The sequence below is a fragment of the Atractosteus spatula genome, chromosome 1 (assembly GCF_055471065.1).
Source record: "Atractosteus spatula isolate fAtrSpa1 chromosome 1, fAtrSpa1.hap1, whole genome shotgun sequence".
Classification (NCBI taxonomy): domain Eukaryota; kingdom Metazoa; phylum Chordata; class Actinopteri; order Semionotiformes; family Lepisosteidae; genus Atractosteus; species Atractosteus spatula.
Genome location: NC_142706.1, coordinates 877220 through 894822, shown reverse-complemented (window position 1 = coordinate 894822; position 17603 = coordinate 877220).

The window sequence follows — 17603 nt, the reverse complement described above, 5'->3', positions numbered from 1 at the left end:
CATTGTACTACAGGGCAGAAAACAGTGAAGAAGAGACGCAGGCGCCCTGCTCACTGTACTGCACTGTCACACACTTCTCCAGCGCTGGAAACATCAGGGCCCAGTGTGACGCCCTCTCGGTTACCAACAAAACGTCCCTGTTACAAGATTACACTAATATGTTCAGTTACCACACTACATTAAACTGACGGCCGTTTTGCATTTGGTAAATATGAGGAAGAGATCTAGGAGCCCGGAACACGAAGTCTCATTGCTCCAAACCCAGACGTGTCCGAGTGCTCTAGCAGAGCTTGCTCGGTAAAGCCCACAGTTCTGATGAAGGAGTTCATCGAAGATTGTGAGTCAACTTTAACCCACTTGAAAAGCCTTCTCATTCGAGTTAAGGGTAAGACTGATAATTTTACAGGTGTTTTCTTTCCCTATCTCTGCATGTCGGTGCTTCGGGAGAGAAATGGAGTAATACGCGATTCCCCCACTAGGTGGCTCTGTTGTCTCACGTTAAAGTCCGGGCTGCTGCCTCGGCCGGAGGTTGATACTGGGCGGCGGAGCCTCTGACGTCATTGAAAAGATAGGCTTCTCATTTTTTGGAAAATCTCTTCCAGATATTCCTACCAGATAGAGATGAATAAGGGTAAGTGACCGAGTTTTGAAGCTTGGAATCGCTGTTGTTATGTAATAACGTATGCAATGACGTTTTAAACTAAAGGAACAGCAGTGACCTAAACAATACAACCCACCCGATTTAAAGAAGAGTGGCATTAGGGAAAAACTGCAAACAGATGAATATTCATACGAGCATAGAAAACATTGGCATACAATTCTGTTTACTTATGAGGTAAAAGGGGATTTTTCTTTGCACTCAGATGGTGAGGCACCATACTGACCTCCTTATTGTCACAGGCTGGTGGTAAAAGTCCATTACAGGCTCGTACAGCCTCATGTGGTGCTGGCCAGTGTTTTATTGCTGACATGATGTGTTGACTTGCCCTGTGGGCTCAGGACCCATGGGCAGGTATTGGTACTTCAAGTATTTATTCTTTTAAAACAAGAAACTCAAAACCTCGAAAGGCTCGATGCAGTAAAACGAGTGGCGTAAGAACTTAAAGACACTTGCAGGAAAACCTCCAACAAGAAAAGACTGGAGGGGGATTTTGACCTTATTGGCCAGAAACTGGGCCAGAGGAAGAAAGCAGGTCCAGGGTAACGTGTAACAAGCCACTGAAGTGTTGAACAATTAGGCGCTGAAGATTTCCCTTGGTAACCCTTTCAAAAGCTTCAGAGAGGTTTCAGAAAAGAAGAACGATTAGAGCATAAACATGTTGTTTATTCAGTTCCTTGACAGTGATTTTTTTTTCACTTTTCAAAGATGAAAAAACCCCAAAACAGAGCTCAGAAATAAAGTAACACCACCCCTGCACAGAGCTGCAGCAGAAGCCCCAGTCAGTGAGGCCTGCATCATGCCAGCAGCCGGGGCAGGGCAGCGGGCAGCCGCGAGCTGCAGCTCTGGCCAGCTGCCTACAGTGGAGCAATCCGCTGCTCACCTGGAGGGGCCTCCTCGCCCTTCACAGCGAAGTGGTCAGCCTGTGAGTCCGGCCCAGGGGACAGGGAGACCCCTCCTGCCTGCAGCCGGAGGCAGAGGAGCTGCTGATGCACCTCACTTGCTCTGATAATAAGGGGTTTAATTCACCCTCGGAGACACCATGAAGCACGGTGTGAAAGAGAGGGGCTGGTGTTTGCGTTCTGTTTACCAGTTCAACTTTCTGCTCTCTCCCGGAGAAGCACGTCTCCGGCAGCGTGGAGAACCACAGCAGCCCTCTGCTCATAGAAGGAGCACAAAGACCGGCGAAGGGAGGCAGAACTGCGCCAGCGCAGTAAACCCCATCTGTAATCCGCACTGCAAACTCGGTTTACATCCTAAACATTTCAGTGTCTGACTGCAGAGCACACAGCTCTTTCTCTTTGTGTGCAATCCATCTGCAATCCAAAATGCAGAAGGAAACTGAAACTTTTAGTCAACCATTATCACAGCTTTCCCCAATAATCTCTCAAAACACAACATATCAACTTTAACAGATATGTTGTGTGATCTCTAGGCTCTGATTTCAATAATGATTTTCATGCTGTAGTTATTATTAGCTAACATAGGCTTATTTTTCAGAAGAGTCTCCTAACACCACCAACATTCAGACATCCAGATCATATAAATATTGTGGTGTTTAAAACATTTCAATGTTTTTGTTTTCTTCGGGGGGGCAAATGTGTTTTCTCAAGTGCAGTGCCAAGCGTGCAGAAATATGTAATAAGTTGTTTTATTTTTAAATTAGCAACCATTTATTCTGTGCCAAAAGAAATTTAGATACAAAAAGGTCTGAAAAAACATTCCCTTTGATCTCTGTCAGAAGTGTCACAGCATGTCTGCGGAGGGTTGCGTGTGCGTTAGTGATATATCGCCTCCATATGTCCGGCGATATAGAAATGGGAGTATATTTAGAAAACATATTGGTTATTATGTCTTTGAAGGCAACATCTGTTCCTCCAATGGTGGTTCACAAAATCAACTCTGTGTGTTATCTAAAGATCTTAATGATGTGTGATCTGCCCTGTTGCGGTACTGTGTAGAATGCTGTTTATTAAACAATAAGTGTAACTGTCGTTAAATAATGGCATCCGTCTCCAGTTACCTCTTTATCCCCAGAGGGTCCGGCAGCTCTATCCCGGCGGACACTGGGTGCAAGGTGCGCGCAAGTCCACAGGGGGGCGCACACGCGAATGTGCAGGAGACACTGTACGGGTGCCATCGGCCCACACAGCAGAAGCAGGGCTCTGGACTGCGGTAGGAGACTGGAGCCCCCAAAACAGACCTGTGCAAATGTGGGGTGACCATGCGACCTCTCCACAGAGAGAGCGCGATGTAAATTGGCAGCACCATCTGCGTCACTCTTAATATAATCACACACATGATTGCTGTACTTGGCCTTGAGCGCCGCTATGACACCACAATGCAGTGCATCAGCACTGAGAAGTGTTCGGGTTTAATGTGGAGAGTGCTGGAGATGACAGGTTCACATTGTGCAGAGAATTCAAGACAATTTGGATCATCTTCCCACAGAAATCGAAGCGCCAATGAAAAAGTCTCCACGCAGTGGCTCATGAGTCAGAAGAGCCCTGGACCTCCATCCAGCCCATCTGACCCACAGCTGCAGTCTCGGCTTCTCCTCTTTCACTCCCAGTATTTGCTGCAGCGTGAAGCCATATTGGGCAGAAATGTCATAAAGTGTTGAAAGATTTCGAGTCTTAAAAAAAAACCCAAGAGTTTTTAAATGAGATAAAACGATCTTCATGCACATTACATGCAGAAAAAGTTTTAAAATGCTCATAAACAAAGTTCATTGCTCATGGCCTTTCACCTCGTCAGCCTACCGGAGGATTCAAGACATTTCATCCCTGTAAAGACCTTGCTGTGTGGGATTTATGGGCGAGATCTAGAACTCAAGCAGTTTGATGGATTCAAGATGAATTCGATACCTCCTGTCCCTGGTACTTCCTGTGTTGCAGACTCCCTCTTCCCTGCCCAGCTCCGCCTCTGCCGCTGGGAAGCTGGGCCAGATGTGGGCATCCCTTCCCAGTTGTGCCCGTGACCGGACATGAAGGAGAACACGAGGAGAGAGCGACCGGGATGAATACGAGGTTTACTGATCATGAACCATGAAGAGACGGAAAGTCAAGGGATGTTTCTTTACATTTCACCAAGTTACATTGAAAACATTGTCCACTCCTGCATACTGCCTCATCTTTTATATCTAAACAGCAAAAGAGGTACTCTGTCTGAATTGTCCGGTAACAACTGTGTTTTAATCACTTATACTTGGGGTAAAACATAAAAAACTTTCTTTTAGAATCGTTTACTCACGTGCTGCTGTTCTTTTTAATCTCTGAACATCTTAAACATTTTCCTGGGTGCATGAACTTTAAATTGAAAAACCTCACACATGGAGACACATGAGTCTCTAAAGCAGTTAGCAGAAAGCCTTTGGAATAAAGTCACAAAAGCTTTAAGCTTAAAGACATCCAGATTGGTGAGGGGTTTAAAGGATATATTTCTGGCATCTCAAAATCCTGACTCAACATTATATTTGCTTCAGTATCATTTCTGTGTTTTTCTTTATCATTTTGTGTTTTTCTGGATGTAATGGGTTTTGGAAAGTTATGTAGACATTTCTTCCAACCTTTCTGGTCCCACAGTAATATTGGGAACAGCTCACAGCACAAGTACTGACACCAATAGCTGTGGTAATGGATTTTGAATGAAATACTTTCTCGTGAGTTATTAAAATTGAAACATAGCCCTGCGGACATCTTTCTCCCCACATCCTGCTTGATTTTAAAGTTGTTTTCTGGATAGGCAGATCGCTCGGAGTAATGGAGATAATCCTGAGAAAGTCTTCAGAGACTTCAGACAACCTGCACACTGGCACCACTGTAGACCTGCCGGCCTTCAGACAAACTGTATACCTGTATATGATTTTATTTTTTAAATATCTTTTAAGTACCTGGAAGGATTGGAGATACAGCAACAAGGATATTGTGGTACTTCGGTGCAATGTTTTAAGACAGTAGAATTGACTTTTCTGTTTACCAGCAAAGGGCGTCTGAGGAGCCCTGGAGGCTTGTGGGTGTTTCTGTGATGTTGTGAAGACTCTGTCCTCCAGCCTGTGACCTGGCCAGCGCTGGGGTTTTAGCTGCTAACCTGAACCACAACTGTTCAATAACTAGACAACAGTTATTGTCTTGACCAGAGAACTTTCTGGTCAGTAAACAGTCTTGCATTTATTGGCAAATGTGTATAGAAATTTCAGAAAAAGCTTTTCCACAGGCCAGATGCATAGTTTTTGAGGTAAATTAAGTCCCTCAGGGCAGATTTGTCCCACAGGTCCTGAACAGAGTTAATGAGATATTCGGCTCTGGCATTCCTGCTACAGTTTTTAACTACTCGGACAAGGAAGAACAGTCGAAGCCACTCCTGAACGCAGGAGCCGGAGGAGTGACAGTTCAGTGGCAACAGCAGTGAGTTATAAGTGCCGAGTCAGACCCAGGCCTCCGCTCCGAGAGAGGTCACGGGGCTCCTGACACTGCCTCGCAGAGAGGGCCTGCGATCGTCATTACCTGAGCACTCCCCCCTCCGAGACCGCCTCACAGGGCAAGCTTTCTCATCCCGGGGGCTGAGGACAAGGCCTGCAGTGCAACTGCCCAAACGAGCCGAGCAAGAGCTGTGTGAAAGAAGCAGCCATGATGCACGTCTCTTGACTGTTCCAATCTGGCGAAGAAGCACTGAATTCCTTAGGTAGTTAATAAGATGACAAAAACGTCCTTTTATGCAAAAGGCACAATTCCCTGTCCACTTTGCAGTGTTCTGAGCTCTCAGGAGCCCAGGTCTTCCCATCTTCAGCGGGTGCTGCTGTCTGCAGGGCGCCTGTATCACATGAGGACGGGCAGCTGGAGAGAGGCCATGAAACACATCCCAGACTCTGAGGACATCAGGCCAGCAGGACTGCTTCAGAGGAAATACAGGCGATAAACTGGGAAGAAAAATGATGAGCCTGCAGTGTGGCAGGACAAATGTTTTTCTTGGTAAAAGGCAGAGATCAAAGCTATGATGAGTGCAAACATTTCTCATGGAACGTGACAGGAGTGAAAACACTGCACTTTAAATGAAAGCTAATATTTTTGAGATATGATCAAAATGTATTAAGGCAACTGTTACCTATTTCTTAAAAACAGGCCTTCCAGATTTAAGGGAAAGAATTATGGGCTTTAAATGTAATCTTCCTTCTTGAGAAATGTCTTAGCTATGGGAAAAAGGAAGGACAATACAAGTTGTGACTGTGAAGAATAATTCTTATGTTAAATTAATAAATGGTGCTAAAGGGCATAAAATCCACGACTGCAAATAATGTGGTTGGAGACATGAGGAATGGAGCTGTTGTGGGATAAAAGAAGTACAGTTTATCATTGCCAATTTCATTTATTTTTATTATTCGCACTACAAAAGTCCAAAGCTGTTTCTAAGAATTGACTAATCCATATCCTCGTCTTTCAAATAAGCATTCTGTGCTGAACATCATTTCAAAACAGAAATTTGAACATGCCCAAAGCTTTATTTTTTTAACTGACATTCATAAACTATAAAGTGAACAACAGAGGTTTCCTAGGCACCGTGTTGACAGACGCGCTGGTGCTGTAAGGTGAGCCGGATGTCTGGTGTCTGGTCAGCACAGCCACGGCAGGTGAGGGATGGTGGGTAAAACGCAGGACGATTCTGATGCTCTATTAGCGAGCGTGTCCACAGCTCACTCAATTTTGATTGCTTGCGTACGGACAGCGAAACCGCTCTCGAAATGTGACTCGGTGCTGCTCAGTCGCCGAGCCCAGCCAGGGGTCCGGCTGAAACAGAGCTCTTCCAGCTCGGCTCCCCTGACCTTTGGGATCCCGGGCGAGGGGGAATCGCGAACGCTGACCCGCGTCTGTCCCCGGAGACTCAGTCGGCCCAGGGTTCACTGAGCCCTGCAGGCCTGGGCTCGTTAGCCAATAATTGCCTGAGAGTGATGCAGGAGTTGGTCTGCTTGTCCAGCAGGGCCCAGCTGTACCGAACTGATAGCTTCTGCAGCACTGGCATCCTTGGCTAGCTCAGTGTTCACCTACAAAGGCCCTGAATTCTGCTTACTTTTGAAGGAGTACGTATGTTTGGTGTAGAAATGAGCCATTTATCATTTCTAAAAATAACGAGTGACTCATAGTGCCAACAACTCTATTATGAAATGCCCACAGCACGGAAAACATTTAAGAACAAAACCAAAGATGTCTGGGTGCATCGTTTCCTTCATTTACGTGAATCTGTTTGCTCTCTTCAAAAGGGAGCCTGCTCTTCGCTTTGAGAAGCTAGAGGGGAGAGGCTGCACGCACAGCGAGACAGTTCACCGCACAGCGCAGAGCAAGGTGATAAAACAGCATGTCTGAAATCAAGAGCAATTAATATGAGGAAAACAGTTTTATACAGTTGGAGCACAAATTCACTCCAGGTTTTTTCATGAAGGAGCAGATACGCCCCGACTGCAAGTTTTAATCACGACAAAGAAACTGCTTCTCGGGAGCCTCCAGTAAAGATCATCGGTGTCATCGTAGTGGTGCTTGAACCCAAAGCTGTAAACGTATGCTGTACTTTATAAAACATCTGCGCCACCTTAAAAAAAGGATTCCTTTCTTCAATATAAAAACAGCAGTCGATTACAGTCAATAGCTCTGCGGGTAATTTAGACTGTGCAGGTGTGAGTTTTGCTGTGTTACAGCTCCGACGGGACTAATAAGTAAGCCGTCTGATTTTACATTCTCACGAACTGCCGGTCACTACTTGCCAATAGGACCTTTTTTGTTGTTCCAAGACGCGATGATAGGGGGAGAGGGGGTGAAATAGGCACATCTGGCGGTCTAAGATTCGTCATTTTCAATTTGTTGTGGATTTCGAAATCCAGGCTGAGCCGAAGAGGCCTTGTCGCCCAGTCGGAGAAGACGGAGGCGTCTTCGGAGAAGACAGGTCAGCAGGAAGAGCTGTACCAAGCGCTCCTCCACGAAGCCTGCCAAAAATAAATAAAAATGTTGTTGCTTTTTCAGTTTCCGCAAATTAAAAAGATTTAGTTTTCTCGTCGACCGGAAAGTTTTGCCTTTGCAATTATTTTTGGGCACCTTTACCGTTTGTAATATCTCTCATTTCTGTTCATCATACGATATGTCCGGATACGCTTTTGTCATTTTATGTCTCTCTTGTATCTTGTTGGTTGTGTCCTGATCAGAGACTAAAGATGTACATCTGCTTTTTAGCTAACTAGCGCGGCCTATAGCTGTGCGCTGTCTCTGTTCAATTATACTCGCTGCAGTCCGGGAAGGAGTGCTGCAGCGCGTGTTTTTTTAAACATATATTTAATGATTAAATTGCATGTTTATTACTCTTGTCACTGAGATCATTCCTGGAACGCGCAAAGGTCTGCAGAGATTTCGCTTGTAAAACATCAACACTCTACAAGGAAATTTATGGCATTGAGGCTCTCCCGGTTTTGAAAATCTGTTTTTAAAGAATTGCAGCACAAAATCATTATCACATACCAAAGAACTGTTGGAACTGGTTGGAGCAGATGAGGTTTCGCCAGGGGAAAGGATAGTTTCGTATTTTGTTTTTATCACACAGATTGTTACGGCAAGTGAACAAAACACGCACAATGAACAAAACCCCCTATTTTCGGTTCTACTGTTTGTCAACCTAGCTGTTCCTCTGGGGGGCAGGAAGTCTCTGTATGAAATGTTGTTTTTCTTCTCTGGCCGTGCGGGCTAATGAAAACAAGGGAAAACATTTCCATATGAAGGTCTGAACCTTCAGTCTGGGAGGCTGACAGCAGCGCGCACACCCGCGAACGAGCGCCTGGTCCACTCAGCGGACTGTCCGTCCCTCCTGACCGCCTGGTCCACTCAGCGGGCTGTCCGTCCCTCCTGACCGCCTGGTCCACTCAGCGGACTGTCCGTCCCTCCGGACCGCAGACCCGCTCTGCTGGTCGGGGGGCCGGGGTTTCTGGACACTGCGGCCTTCAGAGAGCTCGCTGCATTGACCCGTCTTTACTTCGCCCTAGTTTTCGTAACGGGCCGGCTCTGCCTGGGCTGACTGCGCTCAGCTGTTGAAATATTTTGCTGCCTGTTCTTTACTGTTCAAAGGGAAAAGTAAAAAAAAAAAGAGGCATTTCCTGAACACAGAAAGTGGACGTAGGGGACCGGGCGATGTGCAAGTACATCTGCTGTTTAATTATTTGCATTGGAACTTACGGCAAACTTATATTTATATTTTCTCTGAAGGGGCCTCCGAGTGTAAAAACTGAATTAATTTCAATCGGGACCATATGTGAGTGACGACGGCCAGATGCCCCGGGCCCTTTCTGTTCGGATAGACGCTGTGCTGGGTTTCCAGCTGGGTTTCGTATCACTGCAGCAGCGTGTTCAAGCGCGAACGGGTCTCATTTCTTTCACCCTCATCGCTTCCGATGGAGTTTGAGTTCTCATTAGTTTAATTCGGCATCGATTTCCGCTTCTTCTAATGATTACAAGCAGGCAGCACCGTCGGATTCACGGTTTTACATGCGGCCCACGACGCCGTGGATAAATGAGTAGGCTCCTTCTTGATTGGATGTGTTGACATGAAAATGATTTTACTTTGCATATTCGCGTCCCTCCTGCTGAGCCGAATGTTTGACGGTGCTGGTTTTGGTCACAGGATGGCGCTCCTGTTCCATCTGACCGGTTGAGCTTTCTCCCATTGTTGAGGCAAAACTGCCTAAAAATATTTGAAATTTGTAAAGCACGTTCTCTGACCTTTGACTAATTACAATAGTAAGACAGCCAACATGTTTATATCCATCAAAAACTGTGGTGGATTCAGTTCAAGAAAGTACAAATGTGTTTTTTTAAACCTTTCACTTTTTAGTTTTCTTCGCATACTGCTCAAAATCTGAAACCCATAATGGGTCGCTGGGACTGGAAAGTTGTGCCAGTAAAAGCACCTGTGAGTGCTGAACCTGGGCTTCAGAGAGGAGGAAGATGAGTGAGCAGTGACCTGGACTGCAGAGCCACAATGGACACTGTCCACTGCTCGTCATCCAGATTTACTGGAGTTCTTACTGAATATCACACAATTATCGATTGAATAGCAAAAATAAGATTGTTTTAGTAAATTGTTACCTTTTAAAAAAAGGATACAAAATGTTGTTGAATAAATGAGGATACACAAGGTCTACTGTCCCCCCATTTTGTTATTGGTTTAAAACAGCTCGGCCCTCCCTGAACATGCTCCCTGTCTTGTTGGCTTGCTCTCTTCCTGCTCGGTCACAGCAGTGCCAGACAGCTGCAGGCATGTTCACAGGGGCCTGTATTCCAGTGTGGTATTCCTCAGTGTTGTGCTGAAACTCAAGAACAGAAACTCAGATCAGCCACACCATGAAGACAGGTACCTTTGACCAGTCTGGAGGTGAAGTACAACAGATCTCATGGAAATAATCACACATGTATTGCTATTATTTATTCTGGACTGCAGGCAAAATTTTCTGCTTATTTCTTTGCACAGGATGAAAAGGACAGGGGCTTTGATCTGAAAGAGATGGTGGACTGTGTGCTGTGAATTGCAGCACAGTGTAATCTGTCCTGCCTTCCTGAGCCACAGTGTTGTGTGTTTTCAAGTACAGCCCCCACGAATTAACAGTTGCCTGTCATAAGAAGATGAATTGAGACCCTTCATAAAAACTCTTGATTCACGTTCAGCATTAGACAGGTCAAAGAAAGTTAAATCAATTGTTCTGTCCCCAATGTCCCTCCTGTCCACCATGTCCCACAGGTCCACCCTGTCCATCATATCCCTCACATCCACCATCCCCATCAGGAAATGGACAGAGTTGACATGATGGAGATGATGCACTTAGTGGACAGGGTGGATGGGCTTCATTTGTGGCTGAAGGACTTTCATGAGGGTGGACGAATGCACCTCGAATGCCCTTGTGACCTCACTTTGGGACGTCCCGCTGACAGCATTCCCAGAGTGCATCCCTGTGCCTTCTGTGCATGAAAATGAACCCCACTAACCGCGCGTGCTGGTGCCTGGCCTTTCGGCTCGGCAGTGTTCTCCAGCCTCTCAACACTCAATCAGCCACTGGGCGGAGAAGATGTGTGCTGCCTCTCACTCTTCAGGGCCGAGTTCCTCTGAACGCTCCTGGTCGCTTTATTTAACAGGCGCGTCAGTACACAGAGGCCCCTTAGTAACCAGAGCATCTAAACTCCTAGTCCGGCATTTCTATCAAATGATGGATTCAGAGACAATATTGCAAATCTGAAATCTGTTTCATCATTAAACTGGATCCCCTTGATGTGCCAGTGGGTGATGTGCACTGGTGGGAGAGCGCACACCTCAGTCGGGATCCAGCAGTATTCCGGCGTCCAGCCTGAGTGGACCAGCGGGTGGGCAGGAGATATTTTATTGTGAGCTTGGACAAGCAGATGTGTGCGGGGCCTGGAAGACGCTTGAGTGGGCGATGGTACAGCAGCACTCCTCCTCCCCGGGCCTGTGGCCTCAGGTCTTGCTTGACATCTGGCCTCCCTGTGCTTGAAGGAGGGCTTAGTGCGAACAAGGCGAGTCTATCGCTCCTCGTGAGTGCAGTCCCACAGCACTGTGGGTTTCACAGCTCAGCAGAGCCGGAAACTGCTCCGAAACAAAGACATACCACCGTCCATCCCTTGAGATGAGCCTGATACGGTTGAGTTTCTGGGCCTCCTGTAAAACAGATCCCATAAAGAGTGTTATAGGATATTTATTGCTCTTCGAGTTTGGCAAGAGCACTTTTCTGAAAAGTCCTTCACATGCATTCGGTCAACCTACAGCACCAGGGTAAGCGTTACAGCTCCGCCCCTTGTTCTTGTCTTGAACTGCAAGACTATTCCATCAGTCCTGCAGTGAATCAGTCCTGTTCTGTTTGCACGGTGATCTCTGTCACATTTCACAGGACGCGACGCAACAGGAAATCGCGGCTCTGGCTGATCTTGACATGAATGAACTAGTACATCTAATTCCAAACATGATTTGACTGGAAAGGTTGGACAGCTTGCATACAGCCTCTGAGTCACAAGCACCTGCAGGTGAACCAGAAGGAACACATTCACTCACACTCTGCAGAAAAGCCCATTGAATCTGACAAGTGACACTGAAAGAATAGACCGGGGCCTAAAATAAATGTGTATTGAAATCTGTACTTCTGCTCCACACTCACGTCCAGCTGTTTTAGAGAAATAATTTTTCAGGAGGAAATTGTTCCAGGAGTGGGGCAACATGGTTTCCCGAGTGGACTGCTGTCTGAGCCTCTGTCCCAGACACACAGCGCTGGCACAGTTCCTGGCAGGGGTCTGTTTCGGGTGTGAAGTCCTCTGCATGCTCCGTCTTGCTTGAACATTTTCTCTCTGTGTCTGGGGCTGATCCACGCAGAGCGACTGGCTGTAGGTGGGTCAAGAGGACACAGGGACAAGACAAGACAACACAGGAGATGCTGTACAAACCTCTTATAGTGTGTTAGGTAAAGGATAAAGATATGGCCACTAAGCACCTGTACAGCACTAACACTCACATGTAGCAATCGCAAAATCAAAAGATAAATTCAGGGTGGGATTGGTTTGCTATTTCCAGAAAGGGCTGGTTCCCACCTTCCTGGGTTTGAAGAGGCAGTATCAGGTAGACCTCCTCAGAATTAAAGGGTTTTTACTAACTGAAGTATTTTACGCCCTCACGCACATTTTTTAAATTACAGTTTAATTTGTTTCATCTTTAAAACCTATTGTACTATTTATCAATTGGGTCCCGGTCACGTCAGCGTTGTGAACCGGTGCTGCCGGTGTGGGCGATGAGCTCATGAGAGGTCGATGTCTTGGGCCTGGAGTGCAGCTGACCACTGGGATGCGAACAGCTCTCTTGTCCTGTTGGAGCCCCTCAGCCTGTAGTTTAGCCCGAGCAGACTGGCCCGGCGGGCTCTGATGAGTCCAGCTGTCGGGGCGTTCTGGTGGCTCACAGAACCTTGACACTGTGTTTGAAAGAGGCAGGAGCACAAATGCTGTCACATCGTGATCACTCTCGGCCGAAAGGTTAATGATGCCTGACCTGACAGGACCTCAAGGCGTCTCTTGCTGATCTGAGGAATGAATTTGCGGGGTTTTCCTCGCTGTGGTGAATGAATATTAATACATCATACCAAGCCTGGCAAGAAGAAGGAAGGAAAACCAATGTTTGTGCTCGGAAAACTGCACATGCCTCTCATGAAAAATGGGTGTTTTGGAAAGAGATGTGCTTGAACTGCAGTCTGAAGGTGGTGAGTGAGTGTCCAGGCATGGCCAGGGTATTTGTAAGAGCCATCACACCATACCTGCTGCCTTTCAAGCTCTTAAAGGGGTAGTCTGAACAAGGAACCGCTTTCCTACAGTTATTGCTTGCTCATTTTCCAACATGTAAATACCTCACACACAGGAACCCTCACAGCGGACGTCTGAGAGGGACGGCAGCAGTCCAGTTCAGTTTCACTGCAGGTCACACGGAATCATTCACGCCACGATGGCTTAAATGTAAATATAAAACAAACTCACATGCACGCCTCTTCTCAATCACATTGGTCTCCTGCCCACCCCGTCTCCCCCTGTGCAGCTGCCCCCTGGCCACTCCTCACTCTGCAGAGGGTCCCGGGCTCCTCATCCTGCAGCCCAGGGGGTTAAGACAAGTCTTCCTGTGCCTAAACATTCAACAAACCATTTTTAAGTGCATTTAATTCCTGGGTGTTGTTGCAGCCTCTCACGGGCAGAGCAGGGCGCCCTGTCTGCTGTGGAGGCGATTATGAGTCTTTTACAACACGCATCTGCAGTCTGGTTGGAGAGGAGTCTCCTCTGCCTCCCGTAGATTTCAAAGGTGCTGAAAGGTTATGATCCATAAACGCAGCTGTTGGCTGAGAGGGACACAGCAGGCATCATAATGCCAAGACGTCACACCCCTGCAGGTTCACATCTGCCAGGTTCATGCAGAAGAGATGGTGCATAATCTGCACATGTTCTGGTGTGCCTGCCCTTGATTCTAGTAACACATGTGCTTTAGTTTTTGAAATTATAGAAAATTAAATTAAACAACGATATATAAAGTATATACAGTATATGTGATGCACATGACATGTTTTTTGTTATGTTTAGGGTGTTGTATTTCCACAATGAGTTTCCCAGATATCTCATCTAAATCTGCTCCAGTATTTTTCCTTGTTTTCCTTTCTCCTCATCACCAGATCTGGTCCGCAGTGTGTTCCCAGTGGTGGGGTTGTTGCACCCTGCTAAACCTCTGTCATCCAGAAGTCTAAGGAGGCTTCACACTGAAAGCTAGCACTGCTGTTGGGTTTCCCAGCTGCCTGTGTGCTGCCTGCAAGGGTATATATGAGATCTGCACAGCCTGCAGGGCTTTAATGTCGGAGTCAGGTCACAGAGCTGCCTTCAGTCGGTCCCCTCAAACAGAGCTCATCCTTCATCCCCTCTTCCTGTACCAGCTCCTGCTGTTCAGCTCGGCTCTGCCCTCCCTGAGGAGCTGCCAGCCAGTGACTTCTCTGCAAGCGAGCTTGTTGCTCCTCACACTTCTTCTGTGGCTCTCTTTTATTGTGTTTTAACCTGCTGCCTGGTTCAGGCCAGGGACACAGCTCAGCCACGCACATCTGCACACCATGCGTGTTGCTCTGTGGGGGAGACGCGGACTCCTGATGTGTCACTTGTATAATTGACTCCACAATGTGGACAGACGCTTCTTCCCTTTAAACGTGCTGCATGACAATCCACAGAATCCAAGTGCTGGAGGACATTCAGCAATTCTTTCTTGAATTCGAAATATTCGATGAAAGGAAAGCTAGGCCTACAGAACTGATTTTGCATGACTGATTGCTACACTAACAAGAGAATGTAAAGCTCTGACTCCTCTTTACAACCTAAATGAGCAGTGCAGGTGCCTTTCTGGGGTCTTTCTGTGTTGAACTTTACCAGAGTTAGAGCTCCCTTAGCTAGGTTTTCACGAGAATGTAAGAGTTTAACCTTACATACATGCCTTCCAAAGACATGAGCCAGGGACCCAACGTGTTTGCTCTCCCGTTTATGGAGGCGGACGCAGACGCCTGTAAGTCCAGCTGTTCCTCAATGCAAGCACTTTACGCGCTGGGTGGATCATTTCAGTGTCTCCATCTCCAGACACGACTGCGGCCCCACTGCCAGACGGCCACTCCAGACCTCCCCTCACCCCGCAGCGTCTCCTCGTCGGCTCTGGACAGAGTCCAGCGGGGCAGCTGGAGGAGGCGACTCAGCGTTTCGGCTGGTGAACCTTCTTCACACCTTAAAGCCCTTTTCACTCTTCACCTCTCTGCCTTCCAGCGTGGAATTAACCCCGATTGCTCCCGTGCAGCCAGCACACACTGGTGCGGCCCCCCGCCTGAGCCCCTCCAGTAAATCGCCCCCACCTCTCACACCGTCTCACGGGGCTTCAGGTGGAAGAGCCGTCACACCACCCGGGTGTCTTTCAAACACAATTACTCCCCAATTTCTGAAGGTAACAGTGAAAAAAAAGGAAGAGCCCATTCCAGAGCCACAGGGGCTCATCAGGCCAGAGCCCACCCTGGTGTCTGCAGTGCAACTCCACCCTGGACAAGATCCCAGTGCATCACAGGGACAAACCACCCAGCAATACTGGTCCCACTTACACTGCCGGTGGGACTGGAGCCACTGGGGTAAAGTCTGATTGTAACAGGAAAATGTAAAAGTGTAAATATTACATACACAATAGTTGTATGTATATTAAAATACTGTATGTCCTGGACCATTTAGCCTTACTTAAATGGTTCACATATACAGTAGTTTTGGTTGCTTAAAGCTTGTATAGATTGCATATAGCTGTATGACAAGAGCAGCCCTACATACAGAGAAATCCCACAATGCTCATGAAGAGGTCAAAGGTACTGACCCGCACTTCCCAGTAAAACAAACTGCCAGGAAGGCCCCAGCAGCCCTGAGGGAGGGAGACAGCGCGTCTTTGTTCAGCAGCCTGTCCGTGCAGATGCTCGCCGTGTTTACACAGCTCAAGATAAACAGCGCACTGCTTTTTATTTGTTTTCCAGGTTCTTGAGGGTTTCACGTTTCTGATACAAAATGGCATGCTCAGATCAAGCGTGAAAACATTCGTCAGAGACGCCTCTTAAATTCCATGTATGCGCTAAAATACTCAAATACACAGTCGAGGTCCACAGTATTTGTAGCAGTTACGTGGTGTCTGTACAGTCTAAAACCTTCTGAAGGTTTTTCATTGACGAAACTACAAAAAACACCGCGCATAAGCTGGATAATCATTAGTGCTAGTTTTACGTTAAACCTCAGAATTTTTAGGGAAAAAATGCCAAGCTGACGTTCTGTTCTCTCCAAAAGGGAAAAATAAGACATGAAGCTGCAGTGAATATTATTTCCAGATGGGGGCGCAAGAGACCAGAGAACAATTTATGAAAATCCCGCCTCTCTGTTTTGGAAACATTGAAACAAATGGATACTGTAGCGGTTATGGTGGTTAATATCTACATTTGTGAATATTTATAACTATTAGGGTGACGATATTTTGGTTTTTAAAAAAGAGGACGGGGGGGATAATCGACACTCGACACATGCCTCCAAAGTAATCTTTTTTTTCTAATCAAAAAATCAATTTAAACTCTCTAGTTTTTTTATTAAACTTCTTAGTAAACTTAAACAGCTGCAGGGTTGCTGTTTCTCTTCCATAAGGAAAAAACAAAAATATAGCCCTATTTTAAACTTAAAGTTTTTTTTTTCATTTTAACACAAATTAACATCCGAGGAAAACATGAAGACATCATAACTTAGGAGAGTCCTCATTGGTTGCAAAAATGATCAATGTTAACGGAACATTTTGAAATATAATGAAACAAGTTAAACTGTTATTTCTCATGCCCATAAAAACAGTCACACACACACAAACCCTTTTCAAGCTTCGCTATGTGTAAGTTGGAAACAAACGAAGGAAAATCTGTAGGTCTGTGTTTGTTTACAGTCTGAGTAACGAGCAACACAAAATCCCATCAGTTTTTGGAATTTTATAAATCCCAGTCGGACCGTTATTTTAGGTCTCTAAAAGAGGACATGTCCAGGAAAAAGAGGACGTCTGGTCACCCTAAAAACTATAAATTCTTGCATTTACAAAGCAAATGTTCTCTTCACTTCTAATTGACATTAAAGGTGTTTTGTTTTTGATCTGAGGGTTGCTGGCACTCCTGTGTTTCAGCGACATTGTGTGCTGGTGTTTCCACGGCACCTTCTCAAAGAGAATGACAGCAGAGCAGGACTAAAACAAAGATGACGAGTCGTCCCGAAAGACCAGCCGAGCGTCTACAGTAACTAATAAGGGGAAGAAAAAAACTCAACAAATTCGTAGAATGAGGCCTGAAAGCAGATGAACGCACGAGCCCCCTAGTAAATTCAGACTGTTTAAACAATTCCTGGGTGTTTATGACCACGAGTAACACATACCGAGAGCAGAGTCACGGCAGGTTGGAGCAGTATCTGCCCTCAGTTTGAGAGCCGCTCAGTTCAAGGAGTTCCCTCGATAACTAGCTGGTTAAGGGGCAGTGTATAGTACTGGATTTGTTATATGAAGTGGTGAGTGTGGACTACAGTTTCGTATTTTTTGGTCGTGTTGGTTTATTTAAAAAACAACAGGCTATAAAAAGAGCAAACAAAGGCTTGAGCCGAGGAATCTGGCGAAGCAGACCTTTTAAAGTTAAAGAGTATTTTTTTTTTACAGAAATGTCTTTCCCGGAGCACAGACAGAATTACTACAGCTCCGATAGCAGAAGCTGTCACGTGAGGGACCCGAGTACGCGTCCAGACAGTAAATTCCAAAATGTCAAAATGTCTGCAGCTGTTTGAAAAGGCGGACAGAGGGCAGAGCCCTTTGCATTTATTTGAAAGTACCAGCT